The sequence below is a fragment of the Podarcis muralis genome, chromosome 11, assembly GCF_964188315.1.
Source record: "Podarcis muralis chromosome 11, rPodMur119.hap1.1, whole genome shotgun sequence".
NCBI classification, from domain to species: Eukaryota; Metazoa; Chordata; class Lepidosauria; order Squamata; family Lacertidae; genus Podarcis; species Podarcis muralis.
Genome location: NC_135665.1, coordinates 52,092,972 through 52,119,038, shown reverse-complemented (window position 1 = coordinate 52,119,038; position 26,067 = coordinate 52,092,972). Strand labels below are relative to the sequence as shown.

General features: G+C 48.7%; 1 protein-coding gene, 1 long non-coding RNA gene and 1 pseudogene across 2 annotated transcripts in view; 1 reads left to right on the top strand and 2 right to left on the bottom strand.

Annotated features, from left to right (window-relative positions):
* The window catches only part of LOC114606318 (E3 ubiquitin-protein ligase NEDD4-like), a 206,256-nt gene that overhangs the window by 26,116 nt on the left and 154,073 nt on the right, over positions 1 to 26,067 (top strand). The gene's annotated exons all lie outside the window — the stretch shown is intronic.
* LOC144329231 (uncharacterized) lies at positions 5,495 to 12,823 on the bottom strand. The gene is made up of 3 exons (XR_013394714.1): positions 12,785 to 12,823; positions 8,176 to 8,830; positions 5,495 to 6,421 (listed from the first exon to the last, which is right to left on the bottom strand). It is a non-coding gene; the product is annotated as an uncharacterized LOC144329231 (long non-coding RNA).
* Positions 10,843 to 12,316, bottom strand: LOC144329163 (forkhead box protein N3 pseudogene; annotated as a pseudogene).

Below are 26,067 nucleotides of genomic sequence, written 5' to 3'. Positions count from 1 at the left end.
CCTGCAATCAGATTATTGGTGTTCTTGCTTTCCCCTTTAAAAAAAACTGAATAACTTTGTAAGTGCTACAAATATTTCAACAAATTCCACATTAATAGGAGCACTGAGTAATTTTTTTGCATGCATGCCTCAAGTAATGCTTATAAAATAGGCAAAGTTGCAGCTAAACTAACGGCTGCTGAAGACCTGAGGTCCAAAATCCATGTGACAATAAATTGATGGGTCAGCATACCAAGTAATTTTGGACTTGACGGTCACCATACCAAATAGCTTGGGAGCCACTGCTCAAAGGAACTCCTCCATGACCATATCCCATTGCTATGAATGGGTCACTAATGATGGTGAGCACAGACAAAGGGGAGTGCTTCACAATGCACGTAGTTTAACTATGGAATTTGCTCCTAGAATATTTGCTGATGGATGTCGACTTGGACATCTTTAAAAATGGATTAAACAAATTCATGTAGGATAAAGGTTATCAATATCTGTTAGTTTTGACCTTTAAAGCCCTATGCGGCCTAGGACCCATGTACGTACGGAACTGCCTCTCCTGGTATGCCCCGCGGAGGACCTCAAGGTCCACAAATGACAACATTTTGGAGGTCCCAGGTCGCAAGGTGGTTAGATTGGTCTCAACTAGGGCCAGGGCCTTTTCAGGACTGGCCCCGACTTGGTGGAACGCTCTGTCACAAGAGACTAGGGCCCTGCGGGACTTGACATCTTTCCACAGGGCCTGCAAGATAGAGCTGTTCCGCCTGGCCTTTGGTTTGGACTCAGTCTCACCCTTATGTTTCCCTCCCCTTATGGTTTTGATCTATGGGCTACTTTTAAAATGAGGCTACATTTTAAATTGCATTTTAACCTGTATTTTAAATTGGTTTTTTTCTTTTCCTATTATGTTTTTACTGTGATTTTACTGTGATTTTTACTGGTGTTAGCCACCCTGAGCCCGGCTCTGGCTGGGGTATAAATAAAATTATTATTATTATTATTATTATTATTATTATTATTATTATTATTATTATTATTATTATTTCAGATGGCTGTGTGCCAGAGGCAGGTTGTGTCTCTCAGCATGTGGAAGATGAGCAGTAGAGTACTACTGTGTTCATGTCCTGTTTGTGTGTTTTCTACAGACACTTCGTTGGGCAGTGTGTGAACAGAATACTTTCCCCTAGGCCTAATCTATCAGGGCTTTTATTTCCTCCTTATGATGCAGAAGGACAGGGTTTGGTCTTCAGGATGGGATCAAGTTCCAACTTGCAACTTTACTAGGAACTAGGCATTTTCACATAGGAGCTTAAACCGAGTCATGGTCCTGTGGGGTTTAAAATGTGAGTTCAAAGCTTAAAGTGGCAGAAATACTAATTCCCATTTCAAGTGCCACGTTTTCATCTCTTTTCTATGTGAGCAACAATCCACTACTACTGACGCCCAGACGGCTCAGTATCTATTTAAGGACTCTGTTCTCATGCACCACAGTCTACAGTGTGAGAGCCACTTCCCGTAAAAGTGCCACCCCACACGGTAAAGGTGCACATGTACAGGATGAGATCACATGGGTGGGTCCAGTCATGTGGCTCTTCCTCATACAATTGCCTCCTTGCTGGAGGGAGAGTTCCGTCATTTGGGAAAGACCGGTGTCATTGGCCCTGCCTATGCAATCACATTAGCCGCACTCATGACTCTATAGTCTGGAATTGTAGCGCGTGGACTCCCACATTTCTTGCTGGGCATATGAAAGAAGCTTAAGACATTCATGAAATCCTCGCTGCTATTTTCTCTTTAGGATCAGAGAAAAGGTGTCAGAGAAAGCGGCCCATTGATTTTTAAGCCTGTTTCACACAGCATAAAACAGTAAGAGATGGCATGTTGTTGTTGTTGTTGTTGAGTCGTTTAGTCGTGTCCGACTCTTCGTGACCCCATGGACCAGAGCACGCCAGGCACTCCTGTCTTCCACTGCCTCCCGCAGTTTGGTCAAACTCATGCTGGTAGCTTCGAGAACACTATCCAACCATCTCGTCCTCTGTCGTCCCCTTCTCCTTGTGCCCTCCATCTTTCCCAACATCAGGGTCTTTTCCAGGGAGCCTTCTCTTCTCATGAGGTGGCCAAAGTATTGGAGCCTCAGCTTCACGATCTGTCCTTCCAGTGAGCACTCAGGGCTGATTTCCTTCAGAATGGATAGGTTTGATCTTCTTGCAGTCCATGGGACTCTCAAGAGTCTCCTCCAGCACCATAATTCAAAAGCATCAATTCTTCGGCGATCAGCCTTCTTTATGGTCCAGCTATCACTTCCATACATCAATACTGGGAAAACCATATGGCATGGTGGAAGTTAAAAAAAATATGCATAGCTTGGAGAAAATGGATAGAGAACTTGTGAGCATGCAATGAAGCTGAATGTTGAAAGATTCGGGACAGATGAAAAAAGTATTTCTTCACGCAGCTCGTAGTTAAACTATGGAACTCCCTTCTGCAGGAGGCTGTGATGGCAACCAACTTCAATGGCATTAAGAGGATTGGAACAATTAATGGAGGAGAAGAGATGGCTACTATCCACAATGGCTATGTTCTGCCCCCATGGTGGGAGGCAGTGATGCTTCTGAATACCAGTTACTGAAAACCACAGCTGGGGAGAGTGATCTTGTGTTATGGTCCTACGTTCAGCGTTCCCAGAGGCATCTGCTTGGCCACTGGGAGAATAGGATGCTAGACTAGATGGCCAGCAGGCTCTTATGTTCTTCCCAACAGCATCAGTACTCTGGCTCTCCATTCTGCCTGCCAATAATAATAATAATTTATTATTTATACCCCGCCCATCTGGCTGATTTTCCCCAGCCACTCTGGGCGGCTCCCAATCAAATGTTAAAAACAATACAGCATTAAATATTAAAAACTTCCCTAAGCAGGGCTGCCTTCAGATGTCTTTTAAAGATAAGATAGCTGCTTATTTCCTGCACATCTGAAAGGAGGGTGTTCCACAGGGCGGGCGCCACTACCGAGAAGGCCCTCTGTCTGGTTCAATTCTTTGGCATCTCCAGGTAGACCAGGGAGAAACCCCTGCCCTGAAACCCTGGAGATCTGCTGCCAGCCTGTGCAGGCACTACAGAGCCAGGCAGACTCAATATAAGGCACTTTCCTATGTTCCTATACAGTGGTACCTCGGGTCACATACGCTTCAGGTTACAGACTCCGCTAACCCAGAAATAGTGCTTCAGGTTAAGAACTTTGCTTCAGGATGAGAACAGAAATCATGCAACGGCGGCGCAGTGGCAGCAGGAGGCCCCATTAGTTAAAGTGGTGCTTCAGGTTAAGAACAGTTTCAGGTTAAGTATGGACCTCCTGAACAAATTAAGTACTTAACCCGAGGTACCACTGTACTTAATTCGTTCCGGAGGTCCATTCTTAACCTGAAACTGTTCTTAACCTAAGCACCACTTTAGCTAATGGGGCCTCCCGCTGCCACCACACCGCCAGAGCACGATTTCTGTTCTCATCCTGAAGCAAAGTTCTTAACCCGAGGTAATATTTCTGGGTTAGCAGAGTCTGTAACCTGAAGCGTATGCAAGCTGAAGCGTATGTAACCCGAGGTACAACTGTAGTTAGTTTGGTTCTGGTGGGTTTTGTGGTTTAAAAGCAAAGAAGGCATTTGTGCTTTTGGTTAAAGATATTTTAATCAGCCTGATCATAATCTCGAAATATGTGTGATGAGAAACGGTAAGTGTTGTGTGTTTATTCTGGTGTTATTGTTCAAAGGCGTGTTCTGAAAAAAGTTCAGATGACACACAATTTCAGTGCAGTGTAAAATAGACTCCAAATTGGTGAGTCATATTCTGAGCTCTCTCTCTCTCTCTCTCTCTCTCTCTCTCTCTCTCACACACACACACACACACACACACACCTGCCTAGCTCACTAATCGCTTATGCCTAGCAAATGACTATCTTATAATGAATTTCACCTGTTGCAATGAATGGGATGGCTGGTTCTGCGGTCTCCTTCCACTACATTCAGGCTTTTACATGCACCTGCCCTGGAGTCAAGAAGCAAATATAACATTTGCATACACTGCATACATATACCCACATGAAAAAGAAAGAAGAGATCAGAATCATAACGTGCATACGGTTGTGTGCACCTCAATCTCCAAATCAGCAAGGTTGCCTGAACTTTCCCAGGGTTTGGTGTCCTTGCAATGAAGGTCAGCGGAGACTTAAGTACCTGTGGTTTTATTCACACATATATACAACCTGAGCATAGGATGGAAGGGCTCACAGTATTAACACACCAAGAGACCTTCCTTCCCTGTTAAGTCTGCAGGGAAGCCTCTTGGGGTTCAGTCTGGAGAAATCCGCTCCACTTACGCGTGGGGAGGAGTTGCTGTGAACCGCGTGGCCACCCACTCTCTTCTGGGGGTGGGAGACGTAGTCCCGCGTTGCCCAGGGGATCCTGGCTACGTCAGCGACCAGCCAGCCAATCTTCTGGCCGGGGGGGCGTGGCCGGGACCATTTAAACAGAGGTGCGAGTCTGAGGGCTTCCTCTTTGGCTCCCTTCCTCAATCACCCACCCTCCCTCCCTATTTTGCAGGTTTTAGACATTGGCCTTGCTATGGACCTTGGTTGGTCGCCATTGAGGGGCTTGGTAGGAATTTTTCCACTTGGCAAATTGGCACAGGGCATTTGGTTTCCACCTACATCGTAGTAATCGTCACAACTTTGTTAGGGTTGCAGTTAGGCATTGTTTGACCTTATGATGGGAGAGGGGAGGTGTGGCCATCACCTGCCCCTCCAAGCTTAAGGGTATTCCGTTAAAGGAATCTGGGGGTGTGGATCTTGTCCAAAGCCTGGGGCGGGGCTAGGGCCATGACACGACCCCGATGGGAACACAAGGGGGAGCTCAAGTCGGTATGCATCGACGGGGCTCCCCCTTCCGGTGGTTTACCTTTACTAGACTCCCTGCGCAGCGGGCAGGAGTCAGATATAGTCTGGTCCATACAGTGCCTAAGCCAATACCACTCACATTCTGTAATCAATAAAGTTGTGGCCAAAATTTGCCCAATAACATTAACTCAATATTTGTGTCCTTGTGTGTGTTATTTCTCAACGAGGGGGTGGCTTCGGGGTCTTGACACGCAAAGAAATGTCTGCGTCTCCATCATCAGCCAAAACTCAGACATCAAAATCTAACAGCCCTGGTTTATTGTTCTCCTTTGTAGGATGGTGTGGCATCCAGCCAGGTAAGGGTGGAGGAATGCTTACCCCTTCCCTGGAGAACATAATCACTTAGCTGTCACTATGGCAACATAGCTCACCCTTAGTGATGCTAATGAGAGCACATAACTGGCCAGCTAAGGCTATTACTTTACAAAGAGGCTAGTCTGACTGGTTCAGCCATTTCTCCTGCTAGATTTTAACAAACAACAACATCAACAACCTATAATGATTTATTATATTCCAGAGTAGGGTATGGAGATATTCCCATCAGAAAAAAAGATGATTGCAAGAAGTCATTCCATTTTGACTGGAATCTGTGCATATAGAATGTAAATTGTGTAACCTCTCTCCCCTGTAACCTGCTAAATGAGTAGATGGTACCATGATCGATGTGCAGCGCATCCATTTTAAACAGTCATAAATGTCACAGGGCTTTCAGGCAAGGCATGTCCAGAGTGAGGAATTAACTCTTTATAGTTGAAAGTACATTTCCAAGTTAGGGAAAGGCATGTCCATCAGTCCCACGTCTCTCAGCTACTCCTAGGTGTGCACCCAGGGAGGAAGTGGTTGCAACAGAGAGGCCCCGCCCCCAACCTCAACTTTTGCATCTCTCCCACCTGAGCTGCATGCAAGCAGACGAAGACTACTCCTGCATGTAGCCTCCACCTGCTCCTCCCTCTTCAGTCCTAGCCTGGTCCTGAGAGACAGTGGAGCAGGGGAGGTGGGAGTAGCAGGAGGAGGAAGTGTGGAAGCCCTTGACTTCTGTCTCCCCCCCTCCTCCCACCTCCTGCCACAGCCTGACCTAGCTCTCTTTTTTCTCCCCCCCCCCATAAATTTTTATTATTTTCCTTACACAATCATTCTTACAATACATTCACCAACATATAAACCTTTTTGCTCGGCTGAGCTTGCAACTTCCCTCCTTCCCTTCAGCTGGTACCCCTTATCAAATCCAATATTTTAATTTTTAACATCTTATCTACATTGTAGGAGTTACTTCAGTCCTGCTAGCGTCTTTAAGTTTTTACAGTTCTCCTGTAGATAAACAGTAAATTTACTCCAATTATCCTGGAATTTCTGGTCGTCCTGGTCCCGAATTCTGCCGGTCAGTTTGGCTAACTCCTCATAATCCATCACTTTCGCCTCCCACTCCGCAGTAGTAGGAATTTCTTGTGATTTCCATTTTTGGCCAACGAAGTCCTCGCAGCAGCTGTGGTATACAAAAAATAACCATCCTGACCTGGCTCTTGTACCTGTTCTTCATTCTGCAGTCCTTCAGCTTCTCCTGCCTCTGACGCTCACCTCTTGACTCCCCCAGATCACAAATCCTTTCTTCCAAGCCAGTCTCCAACCCAGCTTCTCCCGGTGCCCATTCCTCAGTATTCCTCAGTATCCACCTTCTAGTGAGGGGTGGGTAATTAATCTTGTTAATTTCTACCCACTCATAGAATCATAGAGTTGGAAGAGACCACAAGGGCCATCGAGTCCAACCCCCTGCCAAGCAGGAAACACCATCAGAGCACTCCTGACATATGGTTGTCAAGCCTCTGCTTAAAGACCTCCAAAGACGGAGACTCCACCACACTCCTTGGCAGCAAATTCCACTGTCAAACAGCTCTTACTGTCAGGAAGTTCTTCCTAATGTTTAGGTGGAATCTTCTTTCTTGTAGTTTGGATCCATTGCTCCGTGTCCGCTTCTCTGGAGCAGCAGAAAACAACCTTTCTCCCTCCTCTATGTGACATCCTTTTATATATTTGAACATGGCTATCATATCACCCCTTAACCTCCTCTTCTCCAGGCTAAACATGCCAAGCTCCCTTAGCCGTTCCTCATAAGGCATCATTTCCAGGCCTTTGACCATTTTGGTTGCCCCCTCACTCAACACATGCCTTTCCATGCAGGCAAGCAAGAAGCATTATCAGAGTTCAAGGATGCATTCCAGCCAGGTAAAATTACTCAAGGAAGGTGCGAAGCAGGGCCACTGAGAGGTGTGGCCTGGGGAAAGTCTTGAGGGCCAGATAGGGAGGACTGGAGGGCCGCATCTAGACTGCGGACCTGAGGTCCCGGTCCCAGCCCCCTGATTATTGCAGCCCTTTAAAGTGTTTTCCTTTGAGAACCACATAGATTCTGATATTTCCAAAAGTCTTGGACATTTTCCCTTTCATCTTAGACACTTTTTTTCTACCATTTTTTATTTTATTTCTACCAACAAGAATATAAAATGTTGGTAGTGTTCCTCCCATATATGGCTCCTGAGGAGTTCAGCTGAACTCTGCCATCACTGAACACTCTCATTATATATTGAATAATATGCCTAATGTGAAATATGGATGGAAACATTATGTTCCCCTGCATTGTAATGGTTCACTTAATGTTTCAAATTAAGCCAGAGTGTCATCCTTAACAAAGTCTATAATTCTAGAGAAACTGTGATGTTTCTTCCTTGAAAAGGTCCCCAAAGATTATTAACATGGGTAAGCTTTATCATTATGAAAGTTACAGGAGACAGTTTGGGAACTTCATCTGAGCTTGAATTTTCCCCAAACTGTATATTCAGTAATGGATTTCTGTACACCAGTACCGCTTCCTTTAGCATAGAAGGCTTTTAATGGCTGTTTCACACCATTCTGTTCCAGGGCTAACAAAGGAACATCTTCAGATTTCATAAACTGAAGTGCTGCAATTTGTGGCATGAAGTAATATAGGAATGTACTGGGACCAATGGAAGCCAAAAGCAGCTTTAGGAAAAGTGTGTGTGTTGTTATCAGGATTGTAATGTCATTGAGGTGGTGGGGGAAAGGGTTAAACTCCTTGCCCTTTCAACATAGTCCCAATCCTTATTTGTCCAATGGGTTGGGCTGCATATGAAACCTACAGCCTAACCCTTATGCATGTTTACCCAGAAGGCACTGCTACTGAATTCAAATATTCCCAAGTTGGCATGCATAGAACAGCAACCTTACTTTATGGAATGGGCAGCTGAAACTTCAGATCAAGCCAAAGGGCGCCAGGCTCACACAGATCCACCTCTCATGGCTGAGTCCAGCGAAGGGGTCAGTGGCTGCTCTGGCAGTTGAAGGGACTTGGTAGTGGAAGAAGAAGCAGATTTATGACCATAGTGTGGGTTCTGCTAAATCCATTCCCTTTCTCCTCAAATCCCTTGCACTGTTCTTTGGTCAAAACCAGCAGGAGATCTTAATTTTCAACCCTCCACAAAGGTGAGCAAAATGTAGACTGGGATATACTGGTAGTCTCTAATTTGCTGTAGCTCTGCAAGCATTTTTCTCCCAATTGTTTAACAACAACAACAGTGACAAAATTTAATCTCTCATGCCCCGAATTACACTGCTCAGATGGAGCAGGGGGTGGAAGCAAACTCTCAAAGCGAGAACTAGGAGTGGATTTTTGTGTGAAAGGACTCCATCCAAGTTCTGGTACACAGAGCAAAATAAATTCCTTGCTGCAAAATTCTTTGGTTCCTTGTCTTTTGCACCTGTCTTTGGTTTTGGTGAATCTTGGGATTCTCCTAATAGACAAAGTAGATCCCAGAAGTCTGAAGTCTGCTCACTCCTGCCTTAAGGCAGCTTCAATGATGTTCTGGAAGTTGAAGGAAGTAGGCTATTGGTAGAGAAGAGAGAAAAACAAATAATGGAAGAGGGAAAAGTAAGCTCAGTTTTCCAAATCCTTTTTGTGATGGGTGTTCTATCAAAGATGCCTCCCATTAGAGACTGAAAAGGTCATGGAAGCAGCCTAAAATCCCACACACACTTATTCATTTATTTAATGGTGCTTGTACAACACCCCACCCCCAGAATAAAGTTCTCTGGGTGGCTTACAATAAATATCAAAACTATTTAAATATAAAATATTGCTGCAAGGTAGGCTAAGCTGAAAGAGAGAGCGACTATTCCAAGTCCACCTGCTGAGGTTTATTGCTAAGTAGGAATCTGAACATGGATCTCTCCTTTGTGTGAGTCTGATGCTCTCACCTGTGGGATCGGCAACCTATAGCCCTCAGCCTGTTTTCATAAGGTGCTTGACCTAATTTCATGAGAGTGGTGAGCAGATAAATAATTGGGTACCACTGGAATATGGCTCTTGACGGATCCCACCTGATGAAGCACAACCCTGAACAGAAAAAAGTCACCTACCTTTGCCCTAACCTGCATTGCCTCTAATATGCACATGTAGTCAGCCATCCCCCCGGAATTAGGAGACAGAGACCCAACTCATTTCAGATAGCAGGGTCCTTCCATTGAGAATTTGGTGTCTCTCCATAAGGGAATGAACTTGGAATGCCTGATTTAAAACCAGTTTAGGTCCCTGGGAGTACACAGTTGCTCACTCATGAAGATGGGCCCACTTACAAAGGAATATTCAGACTCCCCAAAACACAGACTGGCAAATTGTTCCATCGCTGGGCAACCCTCTGTTGTCACAGAGTTGTCCAAGATTTGCACTGCACCAGCCACTATGGGTGGGGGGAAGAAATCTGATTCAATTCAACTTTGAAGGCCATTCGCATTCTTGCAAAATGGTAGGAGAATCAAAGCATGACAATCCTTCATGTTTTGCACTTCTCTGAATTTAGTACAGCTTGCCAGCCAAGCGATTTTTGCAAAGAGTCGCCCATCCCCACCAACCTCATGCCAGTTTCCTCAGATTAGAGATAAAAGTTTTCCCCCTCACTGAAATATGTCCAAGTTCAGTATTCACTTATGGTCTGACTTGTTCTTCTGTTGCCTGTCTTTCCTTTATTACACATGGATCACATTTTGCATGTATGCAGCCTCCAAGAAAAGAAAGTCTATTCTCATACAGACAGACACCAGCAGGGTGATTCACCATCCATTGCCTAACCCATGGTGATGAATATTGATTTTTGTATAATGTATTTTTGGCTGCGAGAGCTCCTTCGCAGAAAGGATCATCTTCATGCATTTTTAAAATCTAAGTAGATGGGATATACCTTTTGTGGTCATAAACATCTTATGATTCAGTGATTTAATTTTATTTTATTTTACTCACACTTTTCTTCCTCAAATGTGGTGCTTCCTATTTCCCACCCCCTACATCACAGCTCGCTTTCCCTCCTACTGAGACTCTTGCTCACCGCATTTCTTTGTTGCTTCCTTTCATCTGGTCCTTTTTCTTATTCACTTGTTTGCCTTCCAATTACAAGTGGGCCCAGCAACAAAATGTTGAAGTGTCAAGGGCTCCTGTTCAGAGTTCCAGCCAGCCAGCCATGCCATCTTCTAAGAGACTCCATTCCACCACCACCCAGTTTCCCATTCCTCCTCCAACAGTCAATCATCATCCCATGGTCACTGAGCAGGCTCACTCCTCGTTGGACTCTTTTGGGGGCTTATCCCCTTAAGGAGTATGTTCTTGTGCATGAATGGTGCTGTTTTGGTTGCGTAAGGATTGGCACTCAGCAAATGAGTTTCCTGTTAGTATACAGGATATAGATACTGTAGTTATGCCTATTCTAGATCTAGCAACTGCTTGAATTATCTCCTTCCAAATTCTTCAAGTGGGCTCCATTTTCCAAAAGCCAAGAGGGCCCAGAATACTGAATTTCAAACTGTGGTGGCAGGTATTGTGTGCTTCATACCATTGTATGCATTCATTCAGGGGCGTAGGAAGGGGGGGTGCAGACCGCCCTGGGTGAGGGGATGACAAAATGGCACACCGTGGAGGGCAGAACTTACCACCTGGCCTGCAGTGTGCCTGAGCCACGAATCTCTCCTGGGAGTGAGGTGGTGGCTTGGACCCCGTGCTGCCCAAAATGGCAGCATGGGGCTTGCGTCTACTAGGCAGACTCTGTGGGCAGCTCACCGCATGGCACCGCACCGCCCCCCTGGGCGGATTGCCGCAGCCCCCATGGATGGATCACCGCAGTGCCCCATGCATGGATTGCCCCACCCCTCTGGGTGGCTCGCCCAACCCCCGCTGCTCCGGGGGCTGGAGCAGCAAGCTACGATCCTGCTTTCATTGACTTGTCATTGCTCCCTCAACGTGTTCAGGAGAAAACAGGTAATACAATAAAAATTGATAAATGAGTTTCTTTCTTTGTCTGATGGCATTTAAAATACCATTACACTCGAGTAGCTAGCTAGTGAATCCTATGGGTTGACTGGTTGCACTTATATGCCACATTTCCACAAGCTGTGCCCAAATCGGCTGACAGCAAACACCCAAAACATTAAAATAGAATTACAAATATAAAAGTTACAGAACATGTCAGTAACTTCAAAATTACAAAAAACCAACAGTTTAGCAGACACAGAATAAATCCAAGCAATCTAGGCTTACGTACATGAATGCAAAACGAAAACAAAAGTTAACCGGCAATAAAGTTTTTGGTACTGGTCTACCTGCCCTCCAAAGAGCCTGGCATACATACAGTTCAGAGGTGAGGGATGCATGATGTACAGCTGGCTCCCACACCTCTCCTCCAAAGGAGGCTGGCAGGACCAAAAGGCAAATGTTGAGGAGAGCCATGAGGACAAGTCTCTCCCCCAGCCTCTTGCAAGTACCAACTGCCGAGGCAGGTTCGTCCGATTGGTGATGTTGTTCAAACAAGACCGTATTCCTGCCAAGTGCAGGAGCGATCCAGCCGCTTCTTTCATCTCCTCGTCGCCGCTCTTGGGGGGTTTCTCTGTACGCCTCTTTTTAAGAGGCAGCGTGTCACTCGGTACTTTTTTTGCCTTCAGCAAATGCTGACGTTTCTTGTGCTGAGAGGCGTAGCCACTATCAGCTAAAGAATCCTTGGTCTCTTTCCGGGAGCTCTGCCTTTTGTCCTCCTCTTCCGCTTCGCTATGGCTCTCGTGGCTGTGGAAGCTGCCCTCGCTGCCCTCGCTACTGTCCCGGCTGCCTTTAGTGACAAACTCGTAATGGTCGTCGGCGGAGGAAGAGGAAATGGAGTCACTCATGGGCGACGTGCTCCGGTGGTTGGAAGATTTGGCACTGCTATAGTTGTGGTCCTCCTTTGGGTCGCCGCTCACCACCGGGGAGCCGCAGGACTGCTCGCTGTCTGTCCGCATCCGGCAGTTTGAGATTCCATTCCTTACTGCAGCAGCCATGCTTCCGATTGGGTTTATTGGCAGGTTATAAGCAGTAGCTACGGGTGCAGGGTGGTATGCAAATAAAATTAAAAAGATGGGGTTTTTTTTTGCTCTGCTGGCCCTCATCTGCCCACCTTCTTAATTGCAAGTTGTCCAAGCAAAGGCATTGCCTGTCAGGTTCCCATTCTTCCTTAGTGTCTGTGTTGCCACTGTAGAACTCATCAGGGAAGAAGGTGGGGAGAAAACTTGAAGGTGTTTGTTGTTCCTTTCATTGGCTCTGGCTGCACCTACTCTTTCGGCTCCCTGTCTTCCACCCCGCCAGTCCCAAGAGGCACCAGCCACCTCCATATTAAGGGAACACAGATGTTCTTTTGTTGGTAGGCCTTGAGCGATCCTTCACACAGTACTCAAGCTAGCCACCATCATAGCCTCCTCCTCCCCTGTGGGTGGAGAAGAGAAAGTGTGCTAGAGACATGCACACAGTCTCATTCCGACTGACAAATACCTGGAGCCCTTGTTCAGCTCCCTTTTCTGGCTTGCTGTGCTGGTCCCGGGGGTAAGGTACCGTGGGTGTAGCAGAGTCCACACGAAGAGGGGCGAGGTCCGATGCAGAGAGCCGGGCGGGGAACAGGAACGCTGGAACAGAAGGCTGAGCAGGTAACAGGAACACCGGATGGACGGGAACAGGAGGCCGAGCAGGGAACAGGAGTACCGGATAGTCAGGAACAGGAGGCCGAGCAGGGATCAGGAACACAGGAAGGTCCGAAGCCAACAACGACGTTGCTCCCGCAACCTGGGGCCGGGCTGACTGGGCTTTTATCCTCTTCTAAGGTCAGGGGCGGTCCCGACCCCCAGGAGCCCCGCCTCCTCTGGCCTTAAGGCGAGCACTCCTCCTGGGGGCAACCAGTTCCCTTCGCCTCTCTGCCCTAAGCCTCTGCAGATCAGGAGAGGCCGAAGGGTTACTGGGCCCTGGAGGAGGCTCACCTGTGGCCACTGAGTCATCAAGCCCCTCTGGGGCCAGAAGGACTTCACCTGGGGCCAGCTCCTGATGCACTGCCACAGGTGCAGGCTCTTCAGCATCTAGGCCTTGCCCCAGTTCAGCCGGCCCTGGAGGCGGGGACTCCTGTGCAGGCTGGGATTCCTCTGTTTCATCCTCCGAATCGGAATCGCAGGCCATCACACCATCCCCCCTCCCAGGCCCCCCCCTCAACCGAGGGTCCGGACCCGGCTTGCCGGGGTACGTCGCATGGAACTCTCGGAGGCAGGCAGGTGCGTGGACGTTGGCCGCTGGTTCCCAGGAACGGTCCTCCGGTCCGTACCCCTTCCAGTCAATGAGATACTGCAGCTTTCCCCTGCGGTATCGGGAGTCCAGGATGCGTTCCACCTCGTACTCAGGCTCTCCCCGAACCAACACTGGCTGCGGTTGGGGACGGTTCGGGTGGAACTCATCGGGTGGGGCCACCGGACTCAAAAGGGACCTGTGGAAGACCGGGTGAACCTTCAGGGTTGCGGGTAACCGGAGACGGAATGCCACAGGAGAGACTTGGTCTACGATAGGGAACGGGCCGGTGAAGCGGGCGTCCAACTTCCGCGAAGGTCGAGAGGGGTGGAGATGGCGAGTGGAGAGCCAAACCAGGTCACCGATGCGAAGTTCCGGCCCCACCTGGCGGTGGCGGTCGGCCTGGGCTTTGTACGCTTCCTTGGCCTGGTGCAGTTGCTCCACCAAAAGCTGTTGCTGGGACTGGAGCTCTTGAAGCCACTCCGTCACCGCCGGGACCGCGGATGCCGGCAGCACCTCTGGAAACAGCCGTGGATGATAACCATAACTGGCCTGGAACGGGGTCTGCTGGGTGGACGCATTCACCGCGTTGTTATAGGCGAACTCCGCCAATGCCAGGTGGTCGACCCAGTCATCCTGCTGGTAGCTGCAGTAACACCGGAGGTACTGCTCCAGCACCGCGTTCGCCCGTTCCGTCTGGCCATCGGTCTGTGGGTGGTAGGCTGACGAGAGGCAGACCTCTGTCCCGAGGGTCTGGTGTAATGCTCGCCAGAACCGGGATGTGAACTGAACGCCCCGGTCGGACACCACGCGCTCAGGTAGTCCATGCAGGCGGAAGACATGCTGAAGGTACAGCTGAGCAGTTTCCTTGGCTGTGGGTACAGATGGACAGGGAGCGCAGTGCACCATCTTGGTGAAATGGTCGGAGAAAACCAGAAGGCAGGTACAGCCACGAGACGAGGGTAAGTCCACTACAAAGTCCAACGAAACCGTGTGCCAAGGGCGCGGTGGAACTGGCAATGGCTGAAGTAGGCCGGGGGGTCGCCCGGTAGGTCCCTTGGCGCGGCGGCAGACATCACAACCAGCAACGTAGCGAGCCACGTCAGCCTTCAGGCGGGGCCACCAAAACTCACGACTGACCAGATGGGTGGTCCGATACCGTCCAAAGTGCCCCGCTGCTGGGGCATCATGGGCCATCCGGAGAACCTCCAGCCGTAGTGGCCCTGGCGGGACGTACAGACGACCGTGGTGCAGCAGAAGGCCCTGATGCAGGACCAGCCCCGGATACTGTGGGCTGGACCCTTCAGCCATCTCCTGGAGTCGTTCCTGGGCCCAAGCGTCGACCCGCTGCTGTTCCCGCACCCGAACCTGCAGTGGCTGCGCCTCCTGGGTGGCCAGGAATGCAGCCGGAGGTAGGATCGTGGTGGGTTCTGCTTGCTGTACCGTGTCTGCGTTGTCTTCAGGTTTCCGGGACAGAGCATCCGCCTTCTGATTCTGAGAGCTAGGGATGTAGCGGATCCGAAACTGGAACCGGGAAAAGAACAACGCCCACCGGATCTGTCTTTGGTTCAGCTTGCGGGTGGTCTGGAGGTACTCCAGGTTCCGGTGGTCGGTTCTCACCTCCACCGGATGTCGTGCCCCCTCAAGATGGTGGCGCCAGACCTCAAAGGCTACCTTGATGGCCAGTAGTTCCCGCTCCCACACAGTATAGTTACGCTCCGCTGGTAGGAGCTGGCGGGAATAGAAGGCACAGGGTAAGAGTGGCGCTTCAGGATCAATCTGTTGAGACAAGACGGCACCGAGAGCCGTACTGGAGGCGTCGGTCTCCACCACAAAGGGTCGCGAGGGGTCAGGATGTTGTAAGATTGGTGCCCTCTGGAAACAGGCCTTCAACCCCTGAAACGCCTCCTCTGCCTCCTTGTCCCAGGAAAACGGTGTCTTTGGGCGCAGTAGCCGGGTCAACGGGGTGGTGCGATGAGCATAATCAGCGATGAAGGTCCGGTAGTAATTGGCGAACCCCAGGAAACGTTGTAGGTCCTTGCGGTTCCGGGGTGCCGCCCATTCTTGAACCGCTGTCACCTTCCCTGGGTCCATTTGCACCCCATCCGGAGAGAGCCAGTGACCAAGGAAGTCCACAGTCCGCTGATGGAACTCGCACTTGCTGAGCTTTGCGTACAAACGGTGCTCCCGCAAGCGCTGCAGCACGGTCCGGACATGTCCCTCATGGCGAGCCGGGTCACGGGAGTAAATCAGTATGTCATCCAAATACACCACCACGTACTTGTCTAACAAGTCCTGAAACACGTGGTTGATGTAGCGTTGGAACACAGCAGGCGCGTTGCACAAACCGAAAGGCATAACCAAATATTCGAACTGCCCGTACCGGGTCCCAAACGCTGTCTTCCACTCATCCCCGGCTCGGATCCGAATCAAGTTGTAGGCCCCCCGGAGGTCCAGCTTGGTGAACACCTGTGCCCCTTGCACCCGCTCCAGCAGCTCCGAGATAAGGGGCAAGGGGTACCGGTCTGGGACGGTAATTTTGTTCAGGGCTCGGTAATCATGGCAAGGGCGGAGTTCCCCACATTTCTTCTTAACGAAAAGCACTGGTGCCGCGGTAGGCGAGGTGGAAGGCCTAATGAACCCACGCTCCAGGTTCTTGCGCAAGAAGTCCTGCAAAGCCTCGCGCTCTGGCTCTGTTAGAGAATATAAGCGACTCACTGGTAAAGGCGCTCCGGGTTGGAGGTCTATGCCGCAGTCAAAAGGCCGATGTGGCGGCAGCTGGTCTGCCCCCCGTTCCTCGAACACGTCCTGGTAGTCCTGATACACGGCTGGGAGCGTGGGTGCTGCCTCCTCTGAGGGCGCGGCCGCCAGCGTCCCGGATTGAGCATGGGAACATGGGTCTGGGAAGTGCACGGTGCGTTTGACCCAGTCAATCTGAACGTTGTGGGCTTCCAGCCAGTCCATCCCGAGCACCAGGGGGAAGCGGGGCATAGAGGCAATGTCCAAAGTTCGCAACTCCCGGTGCTGCTGGAAACACAGGACCAGGGGCTGGGTCTCCTGAGTAACGGCACCTGAACGCAGAAGTCGTCCGTCAATCGCTTCCACCTGGACCGGTACTGGCTTGTTCCGAAGTGGCACCTGATGATGGGCGGCAAAAGCAGCGTCCATATAGGAGCGGGTTGCCCCTGAATCTACCAAAGCATGGGTGAGGATCCAGGGCCCACCTGGAGGGTATAAACGTACCAAAACCATAAGATGTTGCAAGTCCATTGGTGCAGGCCCATTCTGCGCGGTTTGGGACCCCCGGTAGCTAGGGCCATCAGCTACTGGGGTTGGCGGTTTCCCTGCGGCTGGCGTTTCTCAGGGCAGGACCGAGCGAAGTGTCCACTTCCGCCACAGTAAAGACAGAGATTTCCCTCCCGACGCCGCGCCTTCTCTGCGGGGGAAAGGCGTGGCCGCACTGCCCCGAGCTGCATAGGCTCCTCCGTTAAATCAGTTGTGACCGTGGGGCTGCCGGAAAAAGCTGGTGCCGTGAACTGGAAGTGTCGGCGACCCCGGGCCTGACGACGATCCTCCAACCGGTCGTCTATTTGTAGACTCCGTTGAATGAGAGTGTCTAGCGTGGTGGGGCGTTCCATTGTGGCCAACTGGTCCAGTACCTCGTCCGAAAGCCCTTCGAGATACTGGTCCCGCAGTGCCGAATCATTCCAGGTGAAGTCCTGTGCCAACAGCCGAAACTCCGTGGTATATGCGGCCACCGTGGACTTGCCCTGTTTCAAACGCCGAATCGCCCGGTTGGCTTGACTCCCTTTCTGGGGGTTGCCGAACGCGGCCTCCAAACGATTGCAAAACCCCGTATAGTCTGCCAGCAAGGGGGAGTCTTGCCTGAGTAGCGGCAACGCCCACTTGGCCGCCTGGTCCTTTAACAAACTAATCAAAAAGTGCACCTTGGTGCGGTCGTCAGGAAAGTTCCGGGCTCGCCCCTGAATATACAGCTTGGCCTGGGCCAGGAACATGGGGAAGCTGGCCGGGGCTCCATCAAATTTCTCAGGCAAAGCCACTGGGTACTTGCCAGGAGCCGGGGCGTCGGCCCCAGGAGCCGGTAGGGCTTCCAAGCGTTGCTGAAGTGCCACAACCGCGTCACTGAGCTGCTGCACGGTGTGAGTCAAGGCCTGGTTCTCCTGGGCCAAAGCCACCAGTGCAGCCGCCTGGTCAGCCATGGCCTCTGACTCTTCCCGAACGCACCCCTACGAAGGGGGAGTGCGGGTGTGGCGGGAGCAAACTGTGCTGGTCCCGGGGGTAAGGTACCGTGGGTGTAGCAGAGTCCACACGAAGAGGGGCGAGGTCCGATGCAGAGAGCCGGGCGGGGAACAGGAACGCTGGAACAGAAGGCTGAGCAGGTAACAGGAACACCGGATGGACGGGAACAGGAGGCCGAGCAGGGAACAGGAGTACCGGATAGTCAGGAACAGGAGGCCGAGCAGGGATCAGGAACACAGGAAGGTCCGAAGCCAACAACGACGTTGCTCCCGCAACCTGGGGCCGGGCTGACTGGGCTTTTATCCTCTTCTAAGGTCAGGGGCGGTCCCGACCCCCAGGAGCCCCGCCTCCTCTGGCCTTAAGGCGAGCACTCCTCCTGGGGGCAACCAGTTCCCTTCGCCTCTCTGCCCTAAGCCTCTGCAGATCAGGAGAGGCCGAAGGGTTACTGGGCCCTGGAGGAGGCTCACCTGTGGCCACTGAGTCATCAAGCCCCTCTGGGGCCAGAAGGACTTCACCTGGGGCCAGCTCCTGATGCACTGCCACAGGTGCAGGCTCTTCAGCATCTAGGCCTTGCCCCAGTTCAGCCGGCCCTGGAGGCGGGGACTCCTGTGCAGGCTGGGATTCCTCTGTTTCATCCTCCGAATCGGAATCCCAGGCCATCACACTTGCTGTGGTTCGACTTCCTTTGCTGTGTACCCAGAGGAGAATGCCAGGAAATGCTTGTTTGAAAAGCTACAGCTAACAGATTGGGAAATATACCATATTGGCCTGAATATAAGCCTCACTTTTCCCCCCAATTCCGACCGTGAAAAGTTAAAGTGCGGCTTATATTCGCTACCTTACGTTATGCAGCCAGGAGCAAGGGGCAAACAGCGCCAGGAGTGCGGCAAAGCAGCACCCGCCCCGCACATAGTCCCCCATCCTCTCCCCCAAGGCCGGGAAGGGAAAGGCCACAGCAACACAGTGCGGCTCACCACCCTCAACCCTGCCCAGTGTGCAGCCAGGAGCAGTGAGGAATGAAGCGACTTATATTTGGTTATTTTTTTGTTTTGTTTCTCCCATCCAATTTTAAAGGTGCAGCTTATATTCGGGCCAATACAGTATACAGTAGTACTTTGGTTCTCAAACTTAAACCGTTCCAGAAGTCTGTTCCAAAACCAAATTGTTCCAAAACCAAGGCACGCTTTCCCATAGAAAGTAATGCAAAATGGATTAATCCGTTCCAGACTTTTAAAAACAACCCCTAAAACAGCAATTTAACATGAATTTTACTATCTAACGAGACCATTGATCCATAAAATGAAAGCAGCAAAGAATGTACTGCAGTCACACAATCAATCAGTAGCTGAACTGGGTTCCACACAGTTACAAACACACACAAAAAAGAGCTGCAAAAACAAAAATGCAAAATAAATAGCAAAAACAGACAGACCTCAGCATAACACTCAAAATGGAAGCGTAACACTCAAAACGAAACACATTTGGCTTCCGAAAAAGGTTCACAAACTGCGTTTGGGTTCCAAGTTGTTTGCGTACCAAGCCATTTGAGAACCAAGGTACCACTGTATAAAGGAAGGATCTGGCCATTTTCCTGGCTGCTTCCAGCATCTCTAGGCTCCCTTTTTATTGGCTCGAAAGCTTTATTCAAAAATCTCTCCGAAAAATGGAGTTTGTTTCTTTTGGAGAAGCCTGTGTCTGCAACAAGAGGCAGTCCAGGCTAGTCTTCCCAGTTGTTTGTAGTGCGTCTCCCATTACCCAGACTTGCAGTTGCCCTAATACTGTGCATTTGACTCTTAACATTTATATCATTTTGGCTATAGGATGTACAATGGAATCTGCCTTGTACTGAGTCAGATCATTGGTCTACCTAACTTAGTACACTGACTGGCAGAACAGATTTGCAGGGTTTCATGGTAGGGGTCTATCCCAGCCTGATCCAACATACGTGTTATGCTCCTATGTTCTTTTTTTTAAATTATATGCACATATTAACATGATAACATAATGCAACAAACAGAAGAAATTCAGTTGAAATAGCAGGCCACTTCAGAGGGTTACAGTTTTAGAAAGGACAATATGGACGGAGTAACAGTACATTCTACTCCTCTGTAATAATTGCTTGCATTTTCTTCACATATTGTGTGGAAGAGTCTGATACGTCACAGAAGAGAACCCAAGCATCCTACAGTTTTTCTTGTGACCAGTAATTTCCCTTGTTAAAGTTTCCAAACACAAGCATTTTCAGTTTGCACGATTGTGCGGCTGTTGTTGTGGTTTACACAAAAGAAGTGAATCCACACCATGCTGTGTAAAATGAGTCTCCAATTCTTTTTAAAAGTCTGCAAATGGTGCCATCAGTTTTTAACTCCATCCACATTAAGGACCTAAGGCCCATCTGCACTATACATTTAAAGCAGTTTTATATCACTTTAAGCAGCCATGGCTTCCCCCAAAGAACCCCCAAGGAGTTTCCCTGGGAAGAGAGATCGACTGTTAAATCACTCTGAGAATTGTAGCTTGGTGAGGGGAACAGGGGTCTCCTAACAATTCTCAGCACCCTTAATAACACCTCAGCTCCCAGGAGTCTTTGGGGCAAGCCATTATAGTGGTACGTCGGTTTATGAACTTAATCCATTCCGGAAGTCCCTTCTTAAACTGAAACCGTTCTTAAACCGAGGCACGCTTTCCCTAATGAGGCCTTCTGCCGCCGGTGCCTTTCCACTGTTCGGATTCCATTCTTAGACCGAGGTAAAGTTCGCAAAACAGGACACTACTTCCGGTTTTGCAGAGTTCGTAAACCGAATAGTTTGTTAACAGGACTGTTCTTAAACCGAGGTACCACTGTACTGTTCAAGGTGATATGATACCGCTTTACATTTATAGTGCAAACAGGGCCTTAAACTACTAAGTTATTTCCATTCCATTGAGTTTAGCTGTCTCTAAACTGATTTCTTCCAGACTTTTGCATCAGAAGACAATAGATTAAATATTAACCCTTGGAGGGGGAAATGTAAATGGGGTGGATCCAGGCTTAGTCATGCTTTGTTGTTGTTGTTTAGTTGTTTAGTCATGTCTGACTCTTTGTGACCCCATGGACCACAGCACACCAGGCACTCTTGTCTTCCACTGCCTCCCACAGTTTGGTCAAACTCATGCTGGTAGCTTCGAGAACACTGTCCAACCATCTCGTCCTCTGTCGTCCCCTTCTCCTTGTGCCCTCCATCTTTCCCAACATCAGGGTCTTTTCCAGGGAGTCTTCTCTTCTCATGAGGTGGCCAAAGTACTGGAGCCTCAGCTTCAAGATCTGTCATTCCAGGGCTGATTTCCTTCAGAATGGATAGGTTTGATCTTCTTGCAGTCCATGGGACTCTCAAGAGTCTCCTCCAGCACCAGAATTCAAAAGTATCGATTCTTTGGCGATCAGCCTTCTTTATGGTCCAGCTCTCACTTCCATACATCACTATTGGGAAAACCATAGCTTTAACTATACGGACCTTTGTTGGCAAGGTGATGTCTCTGCTTTTTAAGATGCTGTCTAGGTTTGTCATTGCTTTTCTCCCAAGAAGCAGGCGTCTTTTAATTTCGTGACTGCAGTCATGCTAATAATAATAATAATAATAATAATAATAATAATAATAATAAATTTTATTTATATCCCGCCCTCCCCAGCCGAAGCCGGGCTCAGGGCGGCTAACAACAATAAAACAGTACAAAAGTACAACATAAACAACATTCTAAAATCATTCATTATAAAAATTAATTAATTCAAGGCACTAGCAACCATTGGGCCAGAGCTCCGCGAAGATTGCCGAGGGAGGGAGTCAGGCTGTGCCCTGGCCAAAGGCCTGGTGGAACAGCTCTGTCTTGCAGGCCCTGCGGAAAGATGTCAAGTCCCGCAGGGCCCTGGTCTCTTGTGACAGAGTGTTCCACCAGATCGGAGCCACAGCCGAAAAGGCCCTGGCTCTCGTTGAGGCCAGCCTAACTTCTCTGTGGCCTGGGACCTTAAGATGTTTTTATTTGAAGACCGTAAATTTCTCTGTGGGGCATACCAGGAGAGGCTTAGAGCAGGCTGATTCAAACTAACAAGGCTCAGGTTGGCTGAGCTGACTTCCACAAGACCATTGTATGTATGACTAAGCCTGGGTCCAGCCCTATGGCTGCTATCCAGAGGAGGGGCAATGCATGGGAGAAAGCAAGATGCATGACTGCAATTTGGATTGTTTTCACTATTGTGTAGTAACTGTTGGGATATTCCATTTCCACCTTAAGGAACAGGCATGATTGTTGTGTGTCACATGTCTGTTTACACTCCAGCACAGCTTGCTGGGAACTTCCGTTTGTGTATAGCTTTTGCTTTAGCTGTCTTGCTTTGGACACAAAGGAGATCAGACATATTTCCTTTTGTCCTGATGTATGCTGAATAAACTGCTTGTAAATATGCTCACACAGCCTCTCCTGCTACTTCTGTTGCGCAGTGTTTACTCTGCTGAGTAGCATGCCCTAGCTTCTGAAGCTCAGGTCGCAGATTCATGCTGCACCAAGAACTGGGGTTTGCCCGGCACACCGGCCAGTGGGCTGGAGCTAGCTGGGGGCCTGCTAATTGCCCCTGTTTCCTTGGTTGCATGCCAACAGTAGCCAGCTACCAAGGAGGACAGGGATCGTGCACCTTGAATAGTTAATATCATTATAATCCCATCTTTCTTCCACCCGGGTATTCAAGGCAACAAACAGGTGGCCTGATCAGCTTCGAACCTTCATCAGAGTGGCTGCATCTTGTGCTTTCAGGCCATGCTGGGATAGAGGACCCAAAGAATCCTAGGAACTATAGTATGTTGTAAATTCTGGGAATTGTAGCTCCATGATGGGTAGCTACAGTTCCTTCAGGATTTGCAGGTGGGGGAAAAGCCATGTGCTTTAAATATATGGCATGTACTTAACACACGCTACTAAAGATTGCCTGTGAATAGAAATACAAACCTACATCCAGGGCTGACATAAACTGCCTATTAAATTGCAAAGAGAGTTGGGTGGGGAGACCTCAGCCAGCTCTGGGGAAGAGAGGTTGAAATCCTGTTCACCTGTACTGTAGCATACAGTTGTCCACATTTGGTCTGTAAGTTGGTTTAAGCTAGACAATCCATGACGGCATCCACATAGTGTCTATATTAACTCTGGTATCAGAGGTAGTAAGCCTCTTTCTGGCAGTTGTTGGGATTCATGTTTACAAGAGTGTAGTTTTGCTTGGGGGCTTCTCACAGGCAACTTGACCGGTCACTGCGATAACAGATTGCTGGGCTTTGGTCTGATCCATCAGGCTCTTCTTATTGGGTGAGAAGCTATCATGCTGTTGGCACTCCTGGGTAGCATTAGGAAAAATGTGGTTAGTGCACATATTTTTCCAATAATGCAGAAAGGCTCCATCTCATGGACCACATTAGCTAATTATCTCTCAAGTCTCTGGCTCAAATCTGATGCAGTCCTTGGCTGTTATCTTTAATGGATCTGACCATTGTAGTTTATGTTCTGATTTCACTTTAAAAACATATTATTATATGAAAATGAATCTGCAACTTGTTTTATGGCATTTGCTCACTTTCGGTGCTGAAAAAGTTAACTGGCATATCATATTGCAGTAGCTGTCGGATGGACGTTGTGATTAATTGCTTGCTAATGGTCACTTGAGATTTCTGCGATGAGGCTTAATGGTTACTGGAGAGGACACACCCCACGTTGCTTGGAAAGACAATGGAGAAATAGTTGGGGGGGTTGTAATTAAGTCTGCAAATGAGAATAGCTGTTTGTTCATGAGTAGCCCAAATACTAATCAGCCAAGATGGGCTGCATGCAGGGTTGATAAGAGGCTTGGAAAGCGCTAGGCTCCATATGATAAGCCACAGAGGAAGGTAAGGTAAGGAGATGCAGAAGAGGATGGCTGAGTTATTTCTCCTCTGCCAAACTAGGCTGACAGGAAGACAGAGAAGGGAGGTCAGTCTGCTCCTAAAGGAAGCAAGAAGCAACTGCCCAAGACTTATGTGATATATATATCAGGGGCAGTCAATGTGGTTCCCCCCAGATGTTGTTGACTCCAACTCCCATTAGCCCCAGCCAGCACGGCCCATGGTCAGGGATGATGGGAGTTGCATTCCACAACATCTGGAGGGCAGCATGTTGGCTATCCCTGATTAAGTGTGTGTGTGTGTGTGTGTGTGTGTGTGTGTGTGTATGTCATTATAGAAAAACTAAATAAGAATCTGCCATCCTCAAAACTTCTCACTTATCATAGAAGTGGATAGGAGAGCGATATCCTGTTGCATAGGCCCCAACTCTCTAAGGATAGCACTGCAACTTGATTTCCTTTAGAGCAGCCTTTCTCAAGCTGTGGGTCCCCAGATGGTGTTGAACTACAACTCCCATCACCCCTAGCTAGCAAGGCCAGGGATCAGGGATTATGGGAGTTGTACTCCAACAACATCTGGGGACCCACAGGTTGAGAACGCTGCTTTAGAGGAAAGAGCACTAGAGATGGTGGTGGTGATGATGATAATAATATATTTATACCCTGCCCACCTGGCTAGGTTCCCCAGCCGCTCTGGGCGGCTCCCAACAGAATTTTAAAAACATGATAAAACACCAAACATTAAAAACTTCCCTAAACAAGGCTGCCTTCAGATGTTTTCTAAAAGTCAGATAGTTGTTTATTTCCTTGACATCTGATGGGGTGTGGCATTCCACAGGGCGGGCGCCACTACCGAGAAGGCCATTTGCCTGGTTCCTTGTATAACCTCACTTCTCGCAGAGAGCTCACTCTGGATCAAGACTTTGCTGGTGCTCTAGGTGGGGCAGCTCTAAAGCAACTCCACTGATGCCTAGCTGTTGTTGGCGCAACACTTCCTCCTGTCCATTCCTCTGACTTGAAATGTCTGGTTTCTTTAACTTCCCTGGACAGCTCCCAGGCTATCTCAGCATCCTTGGTCTGAAAGAACACCCCCCACACTGCTGGACAGCTCCACTGTCTGAGCAGTGGGAAGTTGGACCAGAGCCCCTCAGTGCCAGTTCTGTGGGAAATGAGACATTTTTTAAAAAGCCTTGTGCATTTGTCATATAAACAAGTTGCACATGCATATTTATAATAATGTGGGTAGATTTTTTTTTTTAATGTTATTGCGGAACATAAGGAACAAGAACAGGGCATTTCTTAAAAAACCCTATCCTTAATCACTCCCAGTTCCTCACCATTGCTGCAAAACTATGAGATAATACTGTGATTTCTTTATTTTTGCTTTGTCAAAAATCTCCCTTTCCCCCACATATCACTCCAAGGCTGGAGCTGCTTCTGTGAGGTAGTATTGACTTTTTGCAAAAGGGAGTGGCGGGCAAGCGTTGCCTTCTCGTCTCAGATCCAACACCGTTGTTTTAATGCTGAGCTTGAACGGATTATATATATTTTTTGTATGAGTTGGTTTTGGCAACAGCTGGCATCATTATTTGCTGGGCTCAGGCTCCGCCACTGCAATTCAAATGATATCGTTTCACTGACAGAGCATATGCTCCTGCATTTTATTAATCTACAAGCATTAGCTATGCATGTGTATACTCTGTAATTAACAAGCAGCCCTTTCCGTGGTATGAAGCATTTTTTTAACAAAACCAAACCCTGCGACAAGCAACTTTCTATTGAAGGAAGTGTAGCAGATCCTTTTCAACATGAATGTATGCAATGGCAGCTCGTTATGATATTGTTACAAAAGAGAGAGAGAGAGAGGGTGACTCAGCTCACTTCCTAAACAGTAGGACATTCCGGGAATGGCATCTTTACAAGGTATATTTCCTGGTAATAAGAAAACACTGTAAACCTACCATCTTTTTTTTTATAATATCTGGTTATTTACAGACCTAGAAATAGAGCACATTGGAGGCAAGCTGAGTCATAAACCAAGGCATACTGCTGCCCCCAAAGTCACTGCACCCAAGGGCATTTTTGCCTGCAACCAGCTACTACAAAAATTGCAGCTTGCTCTGCCTGAATTCAAAGCAGCAACAGTTATTGTGCAGATCCTACTAGGGCATTCCAAAGGCTGGGCAGAAATTTCCAGCCATTAAGGGCCATTAATATCTTATTGTTTACCATCCACTGCTCTCAGTGATTCATCTTGTTCATGGAAACATTGAGTTTAGCACTTTAGGAGTGAATCGCCAATAAAACAAAATACAGAGAAGCCCTGGAAGCTTGGGGGTGAGTGGGAATCTGA